Source organism: Oncorhynchus nerka, linkage group LG2 (assembly GCF_034236695.1).
Source record: "Oncorhynchus nerka isolate Pitt River linkage group LG2, Oner_Uvic_2.0, whole genome shotgun sequence".
Classification (NCBI taxonomy): Eukaryota; Metazoa; Chordata; class Actinopteri; order Salmoniformes; family Salmonidae; genus Oncorhynchus; species Oncorhynchus nerka.
Genome location: NC_088397.1, coordinates 11,770,338 through 11,787,580, shown reverse-complemented (window position 1 = coordinate 11,787,580; position 17,243 = coordinate 11,770,338). Strand labels below are relative to the sequence as shown.

The 17,243-nt window shown below is 43.0% G+C and overlaps 1 pseudogene; it reads right to left on the bottom strand.

Annotated features, from left to right (window-relative positions):
• Positions 1–4,541: 4,541 nt before the first annotated feature.
• Positions 4,542–15,957, bottom strand: LOC115116134 (putative methyltransferase DDB_G0268948; annotated as a pseudogene).
• Between the last annotated feature and the right edge of the window lie 1,286 nt (positions 15,958–17,243).

Sequence of the window (17,243 nt, the reverse complement as noted above, 5' to 3'; positions counted from 1 at the left end):
TGTAGAGATGCCCCTTCAGCCCACAGCCAGAACCAATATCTCTCTTCCTGGCACTGAGTGTCATACTACCATCCACCTACGACCATATCTATCAGATTCAGGAGTCAGAGTACTCCAACATCCCAATACACACACACCTGTGTAGAGAGGTATCAAAAATACATTACAATATGAACCATTCAAAAACAACCGGCTATTCTCATACTGTGGTGGGCAGAAGAAGAAGGCACACACGCACACACACACGCACGCACGCACGCACGCACGCACGCACGCACACACACACACACACACACACACACACATTTTTCTTGTTTTATGAAAAGGCAGTCAGCACACCAGAGGGCCCTGGGTCTCCCTGAAGGAGAATGGAAGAAACTAAAAGATTAAAAGCCACTTTGACTGACAGCTCGCCTTAACACAAGTGGCAGAATATAGTCCCAAAGCCAGCTCGCCATAGCAACGGGGTTATTCATCTCATTGTGACTGCAGTAAAAAGGCCTCACTCCCCCCTATCTGAGATATCTACTGCAGCCCTCATCCTCCACATACAACACCCGTTCTGCCAGTCACATTCTATTAAAGGTCCCCAAAGCACACACATCCCTGGGTCGCTCCTCTTTTCAGTTTGCTGCAACTAGTGACTGGAACGAGCTGCAACAAACACTCAAACTGGACAGTTTTATCTCCATCTCTTCATTCAAAGACTCAATCATGGACAATCTTACTGACAGTTGTGGCTGCTTTGTGTGATGTATTGTTGTCTCTATCTTCTTGCCCTTTGTGCTGTTGTCTGTGCCCGATAATGTTTGTACCATGTTTTGTGCTGCTAACATGCTGTGCAGCTGCCATGTTGTGTTGCTACCATGTTGTTGTCATGTGGTTTTGCTACCATGCTGTGTTGTCATGTGTTGCTGCCTTGCTATGCTGTTGTCTTAGGTCTCTCTTTTTGTAGTGTTGTGTCTCTCTTGTAGTGATGTGTGTTTTGTCCTATATTTATTTATGTATATTTTTAATCCCAGCCCCCGTCCCCACAGGAGGCTTTTTACCTTCTGGTAGGCCGTCATTGTAAATAAGAATTTGTTCTTTTAAGTTAGGGATGATGCGAATTTTCGCACCTTTTTGTAAAAAATCGCGCAACATTTCAACGTCCTGCTACTCATGCCAGGAATATAGTAGATGCATATGATAAGTATGTGTGTATAGAAAACACTCTGAAGTCTCTAAAACTGGTTAAATCGTGTCTGTGGCTATAACAGAACGTGTTTAGGAGTAAAAATCCCAGGGAAAACGGTTCACCAAAAACACAAAAGAAATATTCATCCGCCAGTCAATGTATTGTCTAAGGCGACAGACAAAAAACGAGGTCCCCATTACAATGCCTACAGCTTCCACATGATATCGCCAGTACTGGCATTTTATGGCTGCTTTATCCTTGGTTAGATGACGTATAGGCACTTCCTGTCTTGGGGCTCACCGCAGGATGTTATGAAAGTGAAAACATGGAGGTTGATTTCAAGACTTGCTGCTATCGAATACAGATCGCCCCGTGATCAATTTAATAGATTATTAACGTTTATTAATACCTAAAGTTGGTTTAGAAAAGTAGTTTGAAGTGATTTGTAAAAGTTTATAGGCAACTTTTGTAATTTTAAAAAGTGACGTTGCGTCTTGTAAAGCGGAATTTTCCTGGATCAGACCGGCCTTCATGAAATGACATTTTGGGTATACAATGACGGATTTAATCGGGAAAAAGACCCAATTGTGATGTTTATGGGACATAGGCAGGGTAGCCTAGTGGTTAGAGCATTGGACTAGTAACCGGAAGGTTGCAAGTTCAAATCCCCGAGCTGACAAGGTACAAATCTGTCGTTCTGCCCCTGAACAGGCAGTTAATCCACTGTTCCTAGGCCGTCATTGAAAATAAGAATTTGTTCTTAACTGACTTGCCTAGTAAAATAAAGGTAAAATAAAAATAAATAAATATAGGAGTGCTAACAGAGAAGCTTGTCAAAGGTAATGAATGTTTTATATTTTATTTCTGCGTTTTGTGTAGCGCCGGCTACCGCAAAATTGTTGTTTAGGTGACGTTCTGGTATTTTGGGGGGTGCATGCTATCAGATAATAGCTTCTCATGCTTTCGCCGAAAAGCATTTTACAAATCTGACTTGGTGGCTAGATTCACAACGAGTGTAGCTTTAATTCAGTACCTTGCATGTGTGTTTTAATGAAAGTTTGAGTTTTATCGAAAACTATAGGTGGCGCTCTGAAATTTCCGCTGATTGATGTTCCTGCACTGGAACTACATTCTGCATCATCCCTAAGTTAACTGACTTTTCTAGTTAAATAAAGGTTCAATTTTTAAAAAATATTTTAAAATGAATTAAAGCCTGGGCCCAGAGCTATAGCAATACGGCCGCTGTCCACTCCCTGTGGAGAAGGTGTGATCTCTTCTGTACCCAGCTGAACTGTTCACGTGGTGTGTGTGTGTGTGTGTGTGTGCGTGCGTGCGTGTGTGCATGTGCGTGTGTGTGCGTGCGTGTGTGTGCGTAAAACACAGGCCAGATGGACTTAATAAGTGAAACCTCACAGTAACATCTCACCTACAGTGTTATTGCCTTAAGGAATGTACAGAGATGAAGCCTAAATGAGTACACAGCTTAAAATAGCCTTATAACACCTTACAAACACTGTCACCTATTGAGCCAAATCTAATAGAGTGGTAAGTGATTGTAATTAGTTATAGGAATGCAATCAGAAAACATTAGCCAGTGAGTTCGCAATGTTTGATTGAATCATTAGGAATGTAATGGATGTGTGATGACCACCTGTGGAGTGCACATGCATTGGTCCTTATCAGTATCGTCATGGTGACTGACCGACCTTGTTGTTATGCATTTGGGATCAGCGTTCCATGTATTAGCTGTCATGAGTAAGATAATTACTTCTGAGATTGGTATGGAAAGCAGACCCTGGTGACTTAGGGAGAGAGGAAGAAAGTGAATACAATGTAAAGTGATAGTGAAAACATCCTGAGACCTGACCCCAATGAATCAGGAGAACCACTCGCAAGTAGCTGATTCATAGCTATTTATAAGTCCTCTCCTCTTCCACACTAAGAAACCCACCGTCTCAAACCCACATCATCACCCAGAAAGCCCTCTGGCTCCCTATTTCCCCTGTCTCAGCTGGCTTGCTGTCAGCTTGGCTATATGATCATTAAGGTGGTCCCAGACACTAGTCCCAGACACTAGTCCCAGACACTAGTCCCAGACAGCCACAGGCAGAGACTAATAGCCCGGTAATACTAAGTTAAAGTAACTCTAGTCCTTAGAGAGGAAGATGGTACGGTGGGCATCTGACATTACATCTGAAGAGGAGAAACAGAACTGAGATAAAGGACCTGGGGTGTATTCAATATAGGAACGAGCAAACAGGCCCAAACTGGGAGGGGAAAACCTGAACTAAAAGTTTTTCTACGGTGTGCACTAATGAATACACCCCTGTATCCTCAGGAAAACTTCTTCAGAGAAGGCTTGATGAACGCTTCCATGTTGAGGCCTGGAGTCAGAGTTTAGTGGGTCAGGTATACCCAGGTGGGCTATGAGTTGGGGCTATAAGGTGGGACTATGAGTTGGGGCTATAAGGTGGGTCTATGAGTTGGGGCTATGAGTTGGGACTATGAGTTGGGGCTATGAGGTGGGACTATGAGTTGGGGCTATGAGTTGGGGCTATGAGGTGGGACTATGAGGTGGGGCTATGAGTTGGGGCTATGAGTTGGGGCTATGAGGTGGGACTATCAGTTGGGGCTATGAAGTGGGACTATGACTTGGGGCTATGAGGTGGGACTATAAAGTTGGACTATGAGTTGGGGCTATGAGTTGGGACTATGCGTTGGGGCTATGAGGTGGGGCTATGAGTTGGGGCTATGAGGTGGGTCTATAAAGTGGGGCTATGAGTTGGGGCTATGAGTTGGGGACTATGAGTTGGGGCTATGAGGTGGGGCTATGAGTTGGGGCTATGAGGTGGGGCTATGAATTATGGCCATGAGTTGAGGCTATGAGTTGTGGTTATGAATTTGGGCTAGGTGTTGGGGCTATGAGTTGTGGTTATGAATTTAGGCTAGGTGTTGGGGCTATGAGTTGGGGCAATGAGTTGGGGCTATGAGTTGTGGTTATGAATTTGGGCTAGGTGTTGGGGCTATGAGTTGGGGCAATGAGTTGGGGCTATGAATTGAATTCGGGCCATGAGATGGGGCTATGAGTTGAGGTAGGGAAAGTATTACTTTATTCTACCACTAGGGGCACCATATGGCATTTCAGATGGGGAGACCTCACTACTGTCAGAGACTGACTCCTGCCAGGCAGGATCTCAGTCCTACTCCTCTGAAAACACATGCACACACACCAGCCTCAACACTCAGAGGGACACCGAGGGAGCATGTGTGAGCGCATACGCAAGAGGCTGGAGACATCAGACTGTGTGTTCAGAACGCAAACCACTGTAATTACCAGTTACAATTAATTCTACAATAAACCAGAGAAGACAATTGTATTTTAATTAACAAGCTGTTTCTTTATAAAACAAGAAATGGTTGAGCTCATCGGGTATCCAGACTATTCTGAAACATCGTAAACATCTTCTTTAGGTGGTATTGGAGTTCATGTGGGTTCACTTTTCATTTTGACTTTGATGGACTAATGATTTAAGTTGCATGTAACACGTGGTCTTATTTGTTGTAATGTGTAACCTCTCTTTTAGTGATGTCATTTTGCCATTAGATGCAACAGAAAACATCAAGGGAAGAGACGGGTCTGTGGGGTTTGCTGCTTCTTTGCCCCAGATCAGGCTGCAGCAGGTTTGCAGGCCAGCCAGTAGAAATACTTCACCACCACTGTGATCTCTGTGTCTGGATTCGACTCCCCCATCTCAGACAGCAACCTCGGTCAGAAGAGGAGGAACAGAGTGAGTGACAGTCAAAGAAGATGGTCATCAGCTCACTAAGATTTTCTTAGAGATGAGAAATTCAACTCATTTCAAACCAACCTGCACTGCACTATTTATGGGATTGTGTTCAAATGTTTATATATATAAACCTATAAGCAGATACGTCTCCCCTCGTAGATAGTTGCTTCCAGCATTCATAATTGTAATAGAAGTGTGCAACAGTAGTTTACAAAAATTAACATGGTGTAAACATTGCTAAAGGCACATTCAATTTAATTCCAGCCGGCAAATCATTTTGAGCACCTGTATGCTGAAGCTCACCTGTTCCTGAAGTCCTGGGAGAACCTGTGGGCTTCCACTGGATCCTGCTTCAGCAACGCTCGATAGCTAGAGAAGGTCTCCACCATGCCGATGTAGCCACTCAGAGGCATCAGTCTCCTCATCCGCAGACACTCATGCCTGGAAAGAGCAACACAAAAACACTGAACAAAATCAGAATACTATTTTATGCTAAGCTAGGCCAGGAAAGGCCAGGAAAGCCTAAGCTATGCTATTCTATTATACTCTAGGCTATGCTACGCTACGCTAGGCTAGGCGATGGTATGCTAATATACTAATAATCAGGGCAATCGTAAAGTATTACGACCCCTTGACCCCTACACATTTTATTCAAATACAACCTTACTCTAAAATAGATTTTTTAAAAATATATTCAGACCCTTTAGTCAGGACTTTGTTGAAGCACCTTTGGAAGCGATTGAGTCTTCTTGGGTATGGCGCTACAAGCTTGGCACACCTGTATTTGGGGAGTTTCTCCCATTCTTCTCTGCAGATCCTCTCAAGCTCTGTCAGGTTGGATGGTGAGCGTTGCTGCACAGCTATTTTCAGGTCTCTCCAGAACTGTATGATCGGGTTCAGGTCCGGGCTATGACTGGGCCGCTCAAGGATATTCAGAGACTTGTCCTGAAGCCACTCCAGCGTTGTCTTGACTGTTTGCTTAGGGTCTTTGTCCTGTTGGAAGGTGAACCTTCGCCCAAATCTGAGGTCTGGAGGAGCAGGTTTTTTCTGTTCATCTTTCCCTCGATCCTGACTAGTCTCCTAGTCCTGCCACTGAAAAACATCCAAACAGCATGATACTGCCACCACCATGCTTCACCGCAGGGATGGTGCCAGGTTTCCTCCAGACGCGACGCTTGGCATTCAGGCCAAAGAGTTCAATCTTGGTTTCATCAGACCAGAGAGTCTTGTTTCTCACTATTTGAGAGTCTTTAGGTGCCTTTTGGCAAATGCCAAGTGGGCTGTCGTATTATATATTTTTTTAATTGAACCTTTATTTAACTAGGGAAGTCAGTTAAGAGCAAATTCTTATTTACAATAACAGCTTACCCCGGCCAAACCTGGACAGCGCTGGGCCAATTCTGCACCGCCCTATGGGACTCCCAATAACAGCCGGATGTGATACAGCCTGGATTCAAACCAGGGTCTGTAGTGATTCCTCTAGCACTGAGATGCAGTGCCTTAGACTGCTGCACCACTCGGGAGCCCCATGGGCCTTTTAATGAGGAGTGACTTCCATCTGGCCACTCTACCATAAAGGCTTGATTGGTATAGTTCTGCAGAGATGGTTGTCCTTCTGGAAGGTTCTCCCATCTCCACAGAGGAACTCTAGAGCTCTGTCAGAGTGACCATCGGGTTCTTGGTCATCTCCCTGACCAAGAGCCTTCTCCCCTGATTGCTCAGTTTGGCCGGGTGGTCAGCTCTATGAAGAGTGGATGGTTCCAAACTTCTTCCATTTAAGAATGATGGGGGCCACTGTGTTCTTGGGGACTTTCAATGCTGCAGACATTTTTTGGTAACCTCCCCCAGATCTGTGCCTTGACACAATCCTGGCTCGGAACCCTCATGGCTTGGTTTTTGCTCTGACTTGCACTGTCAACTATAGGACCTTATATAGACAGGTGTGTGCTTTTCCTAATCATGTTAAAATAAATATAAATGTCCACAGGTGGATTCCAGTCGAGTTGTAGAAACATCTCAAGGATGATCAATTAAACAGGATGCACCTGAGCTCAATATCATAGCAAATGGTGTGAATACTTATGTAAAGATTTGCAAAAATGTCTAAAAACGTGTCTTCGCTTCGTCATTGTGGGTTATTGTGTGTAGATTGCTGAGGAATTTTCATTTATTTAAACCATTTTAGAATAAGGCTGCAACATAACAAAATGTAGAACAAGTCAAGGGGTCTGAATACTTTCCGAAGGCACCGTGTCCACAGTAGACACAGAGCCAGATATACAGTAGACACAGAGCCAGATATACAGTAGACACAGAGCCAGATATACAGTAGACACAGAGCCAGATATACAGTAGACACAGAGCCAGCAACATCTACAGTAGACACAGAGCCAGATATACAGTAGACACAGAGCCAGTTATACAATAGACACAGAGCCAGCAACATCTACAGTAGATACAGAGCCAGATATACAGTAGACACAGAGCCAGATATACAGTAGACACAGAGCCAGCAACATATACAGTAGACACAGAGCCATATATACAGTAGACACATAGCCAGATATACAGTAGACACAGAGCCAGATATACAGTAGACACAGAGCCAGATATACAGTAGACACAGAGCCAGATATACAGTAGACACAGAGCCAGATATACAGTAGACACAGAGCCAGCAACATCTACAGTAGACACAGAGCCAGATATACAGTAGACACAGAGCCAGATATACAGTAGACACAGAGCCAGTTATACAGTAGACACAGAGCCAGATATACAGTAGACACAGAGCCAGATATACAGTAGCAGTCTGGATACCGTGGCTTTTCAGCAACACTCACCACTCTTTGTCTGGGTACGGGCATGAGTCATACATCTGTTTGTAGAGAGGGACCGTGGTAGTACCTATGTGGGCACTGCGAAATGGCAGCAGGTTCTTGTAGAACTGCAGGGGGGACATGAATAAGGTAGTATTATTTTCCTGTTGTTTTCGTACTCTGAATTACTTTCCCGTTGTTTCCTTACTCTGAAGTCACACAGTTTGCACACTTCATAGAAGGCCAGATCCCAGTGTACACACTTCATAGAAGGCCAGATCCCAGTGTACACACTTCATTGAACTCAGAGAGTGTTACATTTAACCCTTTCACAGAGTACATATGAGTCCCAATTATCCAGTGTTAAACTGGTTCATTTAACACTGAGATAGTGGGACCTCTATACATTTTTTTTTTTTGACCTTTATTTAACTAGGCAAGTCAGTTAAGAACAAATTCTTATTTTCAAAGACGGCCTAGGAACAGTGGGTTAACTGCCTGTTCAGGGGCAGAACGACCTTGTCGGCTCGGGGGTTTGAACGGCTCGGGGGTAAACCTTCCGGTTACTAGTCCAACGCTCTAACCACTAGGCTACCCTGCCGCCCCACATAGTCAGTTGGTCAGTTGATTGTATGTGATGTTGTCTCTATCTGGAGCAGCCTACTATTTTTAATGATCTTATCAATGAAATCAGTTGTTTGTTATCTGACCTGATGACAGATGTCAGTCAGAGTGTGGGAGTGTTGTCCGTACTCCAGGTCCATGTCCAGGGTATAACTGACCAGGGCCAGACACCCTCTGGGCTTCAGCAGCCTGTCTGCCTCCTGGAGGAACCGTGGACGGTGGAACCAGTGTGCCGCGGTCATGGAGGTCACCAAGTCTACCCCGCCGTCAGCGAACGGTAACTCCTCTGCAGGACACTGCCTGTGGGGTTATGGGAGATGTGAGACCATGTCTGCATGCTGACGAAAGGGTTACACATTTGGGATGTTTAACTGGTGACCTTTGGACCTCAACGTGTCCGAGTTAATTATGTCACCAGTTCAAACTACAGGGATGTTTCAATGGGGTATGGTATCACAAAACAGGATAATTACATCTAAATATGAAGGAATGAATGAATACTTTATTGTCCAATAGACACTGTTGTCTGCCAACAGTACCAACCTTCCTGACAGACATATAACACATCACAATACATACAACACTTCACTTATTAAAGTATGAACTTGGACGAGACCTTGATCCTTGCTAGGACAACAAAGCAATTCCCGCCCACTATCCTGCGTGCCCCTCCCCCTTCTTACCTGTAGAAGATATTTGGGGCGCTGCTATTGGCCAGAGCCACCTCCAGCTGATGTCTGTCCCAATCACCTGGGTAAAGTGAGGGGCCAGTAGGAGTGTCCCCTGTCCCGAGCCACAGCCTACGTCCACGGCAAGGTCGAACGGCCTTCCTTTCTGAAGTGACAATAACATCGGAAGTCAGTGGTATATCAGCGTTATATCAGCGTTATATCACCGTTATATCAGTGTTATATCAGTGGTATATCAGTGGTATATCAGCGTTATATCAGCGTTATATCAGTGGTATATCAGTGTTATATCAGTGGTATATCAGTGGTATATCAGTGGTATATCAGCGTTATATCAGCGTTATATCAGTGGTATATCAGTGTTATATCAGCGTTATGTCAGTGGTATATCAGTGGTATATCAGCGTTATATCAGTGGTATATCAGCGTTATATCAGCGTTATGTCAGCGTTATGTCAGCGTTATATCAGTGGTATATCAGTGGTATATCAGCGTTATATCAGCGTTATATCAGCGTTATGTCAGCGTTATGTCAGCGTTATATCAGCGTTATATCAGTGGTATATCAGCGTTATGTCAGTGGTATATCAGTGGTATATCAGCGTTATATCAGTGGTATATCAGCGTTATATCAGCGTTATGTCAGTGGTATATCAGCGTTATATCAGCGTTATATCAGCGTTATATCAGCGTTATATCAGTGGTATATCAGCGTTATATCAGTGGTATATCAGTGGTATATCAGTGGTATATCAGCGTTATATCAGCGTTATATCAGTGGTATATCAGCGTTATATCAGTGGTATATCAGTGGTATTTCAGTGGTATATCAGTGGTATATCAGTGGTATATCAGTGGTATATCAGCGTTATGTCAGTGGTATATCAGCGTTATATCAGTGGTATATCAGTGGTATATCAGAGGTATATCAGTGGTATATCAGTGGTATATCAGTGGTATGTCAGTGGTATATCAGTGATATATCAGTGGTATATCAGCGTTATATCAGTGTTATATCAGCGTTATATCAGCGTTATGTCAGTGGTATATCAGCGTTATATCAGCGTTATGTCAGTGGTATATCAGCGTTATATCAGTGGTATATCAGTGGTATATCAGCGTTATATCAGTGGTATATCAGCGTTATGTCAGTGGTATATCAGTGGTATATCAGTGGTATATCAGTGTTATATCAGTGGTATATCAGTGGTATATCAGTGGTATATCAGCGTTATATCAGCGTTATATCAGTGTTATATCAGCGTTATATCAGTGGTATATCAGTGGTATATGAGTGGTATATCAGTGGTATATCAGTGGTATATCAGCGTTATGTCAGTGGTATATCAGCGTTATATCAGCGTTATGTCAGTGGTATATCAGTGGTATATCAGCGTTATATCAGTGGTATATCAGTGGTATATCAGCGTTATATCAGTGGTATATCAGTGGTATATCAGCGTTATATCAGCGTTATATCAGTGGTATATCAGCGTTATGTCAGTGGTATATCAGTGGTATATCAGCGTTATGTCAGTGGTATATCAGTGGTATATCAGTGGTATATCAGTGGTATATCAGTGGTATGTCAGTGGTATATCAGTGGTATATCAGTGGTATATCAGCGTTATGTCAGTGGTATGTCAGTGGTATATCAGCGTTATGTCAGTGGTATATCAGTGGTATATCAGTGGTATATCAGTGGTATATCAGTGGTATATCAGTGGTATGTCAGTGGTATATCAGTGGTATATCAGTGGTATATCAGCGTTATATCAGTGTTATATCAGCGTTATTTCAGCGTTATGTCAGTGGTATATCAGAGTTATATCAGCGTTATGTCAGTGGTATATCAGCGTTATATCAGCGGTATATCAGTGGTATATCAGCGTTATATCAGTGGTATATCAGCGTTATGTCAGTGGTATATCAGTGGTATATCAGTGGTATATCAGTGTTATATCAGTGGTATATCAGTGGTATATCAGTGGTATATCAGCGTTATATCAGTGGTATATCAGTGGTATATCAGCGTTATATCAGTGGTATATCAGTGGTATATCAGTGGTATATCAGCGTTATATCAGCGTTATATCAGTGTTATATCAGCGTTATATCAGTGGTATATCAGTGGTATATCAGTGGTATATCAGCGTTATATCAGTGGTATATCAGTGGTATATCAGTGGTATAGCAGTGGTATATCAGTGGTATATCAGTGGTATATCAGTGGTATATCAGCGTTATGTCAGTGGTATATCAGCGTTATATCAGCGTTATGTCAGTGGTATATCAGTGGTATATCAGCGTTATATCAGTGGTATATCAGTGGTATATCAGCGTTATATCAGTGGTATATCAGTGGTATATCAGCGTTATATCAGTGGTATATCAGCGTTATGTCAGTGGTATATCAGTGGTATATCAGTGGTATATCAGTGGTATATCAGTGGTATATCAGCGTTATATCAGTGGTATATCAGCGTTATGTCAGTGGTATATCAGTGGTATATCAGTGGTATATCAGTGGTATATCAGCGTTATATCAGTGTTATATCAGCGTTATGTCAGTGGTATATCAGTGGTATATCAGTGGTATATCAGTGGTATATCAGTGGTATATCAGCGTTATGTCAGTGGTATATCAGCGTTATATCAGCGTTATGTCAGTGGTATATCAGTGGTATATCAGCGTTATGTCAGTGGTATATCAGCGTTATGTCAGTGGTATATCAGCGTTATGTCAGTGGTATATCAGCGTTATGTCAGTGGTATATCAGTGGTATATCAGCGTTATATCACCGTTATATCAGTGGTATATCAGCATTATATCAGCGTTATATCAGTGTTATATCAGCGTTATGTCAGTGGTATATCAGTGGTATATCAGTGGTATATCAGTGGTATATCAGTGGTATATCAGCGTTATATCAGTGGTATATCAGCGTTATGTCAGTGGTATATCAGTGGTATATCAGTGGTATATCAGTGGTATATCAGTGGTATATCAGTGGTATATCAGCGTTATATCAGTGTTATATCAGCGTTATGTCAGTGGTATATCAGTGGTATATCAGTGGTATATCAGTGGTATATCAGTGGTATATCAGTGGTATATCAGCGTTATGTCAGTGGTATATCAGCGTTATATCAGTGGTATATCAGTGGTATATCAGCGTTATGTCAGTGGTATATCAGCGTTATATCAGCGTTATGTCAGTGGTATATCAGTGGTATATCAGCGTTATGTCAGTGGTATATCAGCGTTATGTCAGTGGTATATCAGCGTTATGTCAGTGGTATATCAGCGTTATGTCAGTGGTATATCAGTGGTATATCAGTGGTATATCAGCGTTATATCACCGTTATATCAGTGGTATATCAGCGTTATATCAGCGTTATATCAGTGTTATATCAGCGTTATGTCAGTGGTATATCAGTGGTATATCAGTGGTATATCAGTGGTATATCAGCGTTATGTCAGTGGTATATCAGCGTTATATCAGCGTTATGTCAGTGGTATATCAGCGTTATGTCAGTGGTATATCAGCGTTATATCAGCGTTGTATCAGTGGTATATCAGCGTTATGTCAGTGGTATATCAGCGTTATGTCAGTGGTATATCAGCGTTATGTCAGTGGTATATCAGTGGTATATCAGCGTTATGTCAGTGGTATATCAGCGTTATGTCAGTGGTATATCAGCGTTATATCAGCGTTATGTCAGTGGTATATCAGCGTTATGTCAGTGGTATATCAGCGTTATATCAGCGTTATGTCAGTGGTATATCAGCGTTATGTCAGTGGTATATCAGCGTTATATCAGCGTTATGTCAGTGGTATATCAGCGTTATGTCAGTGGTATATCAGTGGTATATCAGCGTTATGTCAGTGGTATATCAGCGTTATATCAGCGTTATGTCAGTGGTATATCAGCGTTATGTCAGTGGTATATCAGCGTTATGTCAGTGGTATATCAGCGTTATGTCAGTGGTATATCAGTGGTATATCAGTGGTATATCAGTGGTATATCAGTGGTATATCAGCGTTATGTCAGTGGTATATCAGCGTTATATCAGCGTTATGTCAGTGGTATATCAGTGGTATATCAGCGTTATGTCAGTGGTATATCAGCGTTATGTCAGTGGTATATCAGTGGTATATCAGTGGTATATCAGCGTTATATCACTGTTATATCAGTGGTATATCAGCGTTATATCAGCGTTATATCAGTGTTATATCAGCGTTATGTCAGTGGTATATCAGCGTTATGTCAGTGGTATATCAGTGGTATATCAGTGGTATATCAGTGGTATATCAGTGGTATATATCAGCGTTATGTCAGTGGTATATCAGCGTTATATCAGCGTTATGTCAGTGGTATATCAGTGGTATATCAGCGTTATGTCAGTGGTATATCAGCGTTATGTCAGTGGTATATCAGTGGTATATCAGTGGTATATCAGCGTTATATCACCGTTATATCAGTGGTATATCAGCGTTATATCAGCGTTATATCAGTGTTATATCAGCGTTATGTCAGTGGTATATCAGTGGTATATCAGTGGTATATCAGTGGTATATCAGTGGTATATCAGCGTTATGTCAGTGGTATATCAGCGTTATATCAGCGTTATGTCAGTGGTATATCAGCGTTATGTCAGTGGTATATCAGCGTTATATCAGCGTTATATCAGTGGTATATCAGCGTTATGTCAGTGGTATATCAGCGTTATGTCAGTGGTATATCAGCGTTATGTCAGTGGTATATCAGTGGTATATCAGCGTTATGTCAGTGGTATATCAGCGTTATGTCAGTGGTATATCAGCGTTATATCAGCGTTATGTCAGTGGTATATCAGCGTTATGTCAGTGGTATATCAGCGTTATATCAGCGTTATGTCAGTGGTATATCAGCGTTATGTCAGTGGTATATCAGCGTTATATCAGCGTTATGTCAGTGGTATATCAGCGTTATGTCAGTGGTATATCAGTGGTATATCAGCGTTATGTCAGTGGTATATCAGCGTTATATCAGCGTTATGTCAGTGGTATATCAGCGTTATGTCAGTGGTATATCAGCGTTATGTCAGTGGTATATCAGCGTTATATCAGCGTTATGTCAGTGGTATATCAGCGGTATATCACCGTTATATCAGCGTTATATCACCGTTATATCAGTGGTATATCAGCGGTATATCACCGTTATATCAGTGGTATATCAGCGGTATATCACCGTTATATCAGTGGTATATCAGCGTTATATCACCGTTATATCAGTGGTATATCAGCGGTATATCACCGTTATATCAGTGGTATATCAGCGGTATATCACCGTTATATCAGTGGTATATCAGCGTTATATCACCGTTATATCAGTGGTATATCAGCGGTATATCACCGTTATATCAGTGGTATATCAGCGGTATATCACCGTTATATCAGTGTTATATCACCGTTATATCAGTGGTATATCAGTGTTATATCACCGTTATATCAGTGGTATATCAGCGTTATGTCAGTGGTATATCAGTGGTATATCAGCGTTATGTCAGTGGTATATCAGCGTTATGTCAGTGGTATATCAGCGTTATATCAGCGTTATGTCAGTGGTATATCAGCGTTATGTCAGTGGTATATCAGCGTTATATCAGCGTTATGTCAGTGGTATATCAGCGTTATGTCAGTGGTATATCAGCGTTATATCAGCGTTATGTCAGTGGTATATCAGCGTTATGTCAGTGGTATATCAGTGGTATATCAGCGTTATGTCAGTGGTATATCAGCGTTATATCAGCGTTATGTCAGTGGTATATCAGCGTTATGTCAGTGGTATATCAGCGTTATGTCAGTGGTATATCAGCGTTATATCAGCGTTATGTCAGTGGTATATCAGCGGTATATCACCGTTATATCAGCGTTATATCACCGTTATATCAGTGGTATATCAGCGGTATATCACCGTTATATCAGTGGTATATCAGCGGTATATCACCGTTATATCAGTGGTATATCAGCGTTATATCACCGTTATATCAGTGGTATATCAGCGGTATATCACCGTTATATCAGTGGTATATCAGCGGTATATCACCGTTATATCAGTGGTATATCAGCGTTATATCACCGTTATATCAGTGGTATATCAGCGGTATATCACCGTTATATCAGTGGTATATCAGCGGTATATCACCGTTATATCAGTGTTATATCACCGTTATATCAGTGGTATATCAGTGTTATATCACCGTTATATCAGTGGTATATCAGTGGTATATCACCGTTATATCACCGTTATATCAGTGGTATATCAGCGTTATTATCAGCGTTATGTCAGTGGTATATCAGCGGTATATCACCGTTATATCAGAGTTATACAGTTTGTGAAAAAAAAATGACGCTATTAAATCCAGATAGGCACAATTATAGCAGCCAAATGCATACGATTAGATCGGTTTGGGCTTACACAATTGTGAACCATTTTTGTTCACAAAATTCCTTCGAACAGGGCAAGGGTCTAGGGGCAAACTACATTCCCTGCATGCACGGACACACACACAGACCCACACACACACCCACACACACACACACACACACACACACACACACACACACACACACACACACACACACACACACACACACACACACACACACACACACACACACACACACACACAGGCCCCTACCATATTCTCCAGAAATGCCAGTATCTCAGCGATCAGTTCCTGTGGGGGGGACACCCTGTACCTTAGGTAGGAGGCTGCGTGCTCTTTGCCCTCAAAGCGACGGTGAGCCATGTTGCCGTGCTGTTGCCGTGCTGAGTCAGAATGAGAGAGAGAGTTCTGAGGACACTGACAACCTCTGGGACACTAACATCAGACACAGAGGTTGTTAATTAACCACCAGGGCTTCGTCCCAAATGATCCCTCCTTCCTCCCAAAGTGTGCACTTGTTCACTTCCCTTTGCTAATTTCAAAGGAAATATAACTGGTATAAGAAATACTGTGGAAAACCCCTCAAGCCCTTTTCTGCACCAATACAATGTGTTTAGATCTGTGGTAGTGAATGAGTGCAGGGAATGAGTGTACACTTCAGGAGAAAGGAGATATTATTGGGATGCACCCCCCAAGGAAACCACACTATTTTGCTGCACTTCCTTCGGAGGACAGAAGAGGTCAGTATTAGACAGAGTATGTCCTGTAGGAGCTGGAACTGGGGACAGAGACAGAGAGAGACAGAGAGCAGGGACAGAGACAGAGAGCAGGGATAGAGACAGAGAGAGACAAAGAGCAGGGACAGAGACAGAGAGCAGGGATAGAAACAGAGAGCAGGGACAGAGACAGAGAGCAGGGACAGAGACAGAGAGCAGAGACAGAGAGCAGGGATAGAGACAGAGAGAGAGCAGGGACAGAGACAGAGAGCAGGGACAGAGACAGAGAGCAGGGATAGAGACAGAGAGCAGGGACAGAGACAGAGAGCAGAGACAGAGAGCAGGGATAGAGACAGAGAGAGAGCAGGGACAGAGAGCAGGGATAGAAACAGAGAGAGAGCAGAGACAGAGAGCAGGGATAGAGACAGAGAGAGAGCAGAGACAGAGAGCAGGGATAGAGACAGAGAGAGAGCAGGGATAGAGACAGAGAGAGAGCAGGGATAGAGACAGAGAGCAGGGATAGAGACAGAGAGCAGGGACAGAGAGCAGGGACAGAGACAGAGAGCAGGGACAGAGACAGAGAGCAGGGACAGAGAGCAGGGACAGAGACAGAGAGCAGGGACAGAGACAGAGAGCAGGGATAGAGACAGAGAGCAGGGACAGAGACAGAGAGCAGGGACAGAGACAGAGTGCAGGGACAGAGACAGAGAGCAGGGATAGAGAGCAGAGAGCAGGGACAGAGAGCAGAGAGCAGGGACAGGGACAGAGAGCAGGGACAGAGAGCAGAGAGCAGGGACAGAGAGCAGAGAGCAGGAACAGAGAGCAGGGACAGAGAGCAGGGACAGAGAGCAGGGACAGAGAGCAGGGACAGAGACAGAGAGCAGGGACAGAGAGCAGAGAGCAGGGACAGAGACAGAGAGCAGGGACAGAGAGCAGAGACAGAGAGCAGGGACAGAGAAAGAGAGCAGGGACAGAGACAGAGAGCAGGGACAGA